Genomic DNA, 2,958 nt, shown 5'->3' on the forward strand with positions numbered 1-2,958 from the left:
TATCATCTTCAACTACACAGTGATTGCAGAGGGTAGCCTAGGCTACATGAGACCCTGTTTAAAAATTTTTTTAATGCAATTTGTATAAAAGAACATAGAATAGGTTTTAGAAATCGGTGCCTTAAAATTTCAATAATAATGTCTCAGTGTGGAAGATGATGGAAAGCCATTGCTTTCAGAGTGCTGTCTTCTGCTAACTTTCTGTGCTAAGCATGATTTCTTTCGTAATACAATTTTTAAGTCATATTTCACAACACTTTAAGCTAGTGATTAAATTAGCTAGAGGCCAAGTTCATATATACATTTTGCAAAAATTTCCAAATATCCAGATTCTCCCACTCTGCACCTTGAATGTTACTTTTCACTTATTACAAGATTTTATGAATATCTTTTGTAGGACCAGGGCCCTTCAATATCTTGGGAGCAACTTGAGAGCATTGACTAGATTTCACACGCCTCTTAGATGCCAATGTCTGACATAAGCTCTTGGCCCTGTTAGAAGTTGTGAGCTTCCTGAGAACTGATTTTAAACAAATGCTGTCCTTGGGCTCACCCTCACAAACCCTTATAAAAAGTTTTGCTTTTATTTTGACTCCAAACCCACAGAGACCAAGGCAGCCCTCTAATGCCCAGATCTTGGGTTTAAGTTGGCTCTATCTGCTTCCAGCTGGCCAGAGGAACAGAACTCTCTTGGAAACATAAAAGTAGAGAGATGTAGGGAGCCTAGTTGAGAGCTCATTGCCGAGAACTAAAGCTAGCTCTCTGAAACACTTGGCTTGGAATTCACTGTCCAACCACTTAAGTAGCTTCCACCTTCACTTATGCTCAAGCAAGAAACTGGAGAGTCTTAAAGAAGAAGAAGAAGAAGAAGAAAAAAAAAAAAAAAGAAGAAAAAAGAGAAGGACCTACTTTGTCTTAACACAGAGGTAAGAAGGTATAACCCTGTGATTTTTTTTTAACCATGTGATTCTATAGAGGACAAAAAGGTTTTTCTTCTATAGTGTGTCTATACATGCTAGAAACAGCCAAGATGACACACAGACTCCATTGGGATGAATCTCCAGTGAATCTCCATGACAAGCATAAAAATTCAAGTCCATCTACGAAACCAGATAGGACATGGAAGAATAGATCAACTGGATTGAGGATGAGAGACTAGCGGGAAGAAATGGACACAGGTGAATATATTTAAACTACACTGTATATTCAAAAGCAATTGCCTATATCTGTCTTAACACCGTGCAATGACTATACGCCAGTAAGATATTTTTGAAAGAAAAAGAAAACGGGATAACATCTTCATGCTGGAGATGAATATATTGGCTTTATAAATCCATAATCTATGAAGAGATGGTGTAGTGTCTTTACATAATAGATAATTCAAAAGATAATTAGATCTGTGTGTGGTGGCACATGTCTGTAATTCCAGAATTTGGGAAGCAGAGGTTATATTTCACTATGTAATGAGTTTGAATCCAGAAATTGACTATATTAGCTGACGTCTCATTCCTCCAACCTATGCTTCAAAACATCTTTGACTCATCCCAGATCACCCAGTATCTTTAAAAATATTGTCATCATTCTTGAAGAAAAAAAGATCAGTTAGAGTCATAGGACATCTTATTTTTTATCAGATAGGCAACGTAATAAAAAAAAAAAAAAGACTTCAGGCAAAGTTATAACAGATGCAGTGTGTGTATAAGGGAAAGCATGAAAGACAAATGACCAAAGGATAAGTAGACCAGAGAAGGGAATCAGTCCAACCGAGGAGGAAAAGCATGTGGTCAAAGAAAGCCAGGAACTAGTTTCAGAACCACGGACTGCTCAGAGAAATCCAGCGATGCCCTGTAGGGCGCAATCCCAAGACTCTTGACATGACTCCAGGACCATAGACAGCTCCAGCGAGACACTCACTTCCAGGTTCAGGTACAGGTATCTCAGCTGTGACCCTGGTTGGTTAGGCATTAGGGGGTCTATCCTGACTGGTGGCCTCAAAAGCACTTTTAGCACCGTATTTGAGTCTCACTAGGAGTGTCTGGAAGAAGTACTGTGCTTTTGTATCTATTAACAATATTTTAAAATTAAGATTTTATTTTGTGCTTGCGGGCGCGCGCGCGTGCGCGCGCGCGTGTGTGTGTGTGTGTATGGACAGCAGAGGACCAGTTGTGAGTCGGTTCTCTTTTTCCACCATGTGGGTGTTAAGAGATCAAACTTGGGTCATTAGCCTCGGTGGCAAACGTCTTTACTCACTGAGCTTGTTAGCTTAACGATACTTTTAAAAATTAATTATTATTAATTATGTGTTTTGTGTGTAAAGGGGGAGGGATGTAGGCCCACACACATGTCACAGCATGCATGTGGATAGTAAAAAACATCTTTCAGGAATCTGTTTCTTCCTTGTACCAAGGATTCCGGGAAGTCTTCTGTCAGGAACTCAGACTGTCAGGCTTTGCACACCACTCTCTTTTACCCACTGAGCCATCTTTCCCATATCTAAACCATATGCAAAGTTTTCTTTCATATAAATGTTGGTATCAGTTGCATACTTATGCATTTTTTTTTTTGGTTTTTCGAGATAGGGTTTCCCTGTGTAGCCTTGACTGTCCTAGAGTCGCTTTTTAGACCAGGCTGGCCTCTAACTCACAGCAATCCTCCTGCCTCTGCCTCCTGAGTGCTGGAATTAAAGGTATGCGCCACCATGCCCAGCTAACATATTTTTATTCCCACTCAGGATTATGTTTCTGAGATTGGCCACGGAAGATGCTGGACTCACTTTTGTTTTTTGTTTTTGTTTTTTTGTTTTACAAAGTAGCACTCTATTATACAAACAAGGATTGTTTTATATATCAGTTCTACTATTGGGCATTTGTAATGTTCAGACATTTTTCTTGGCACCAAAAAAAAAAAAAAAAAAAAAGTGCTTCTGTTACTGTGACTTTTCATGCAGCAATATACCCT

The sequence above is a fragment of the Acomys russatus genome, chromosome 19, assembly GCF_903995435.1.
Source record: "Acomys russatus chromosome 19, mAcoRus1.1, whole genome shotgun sequence".
Lineage (NCBI taxonomy): Eukaryota > Metazoa > Chordata > Mammalia > Rodentia > Muridae > Acomys > Acomys russatus.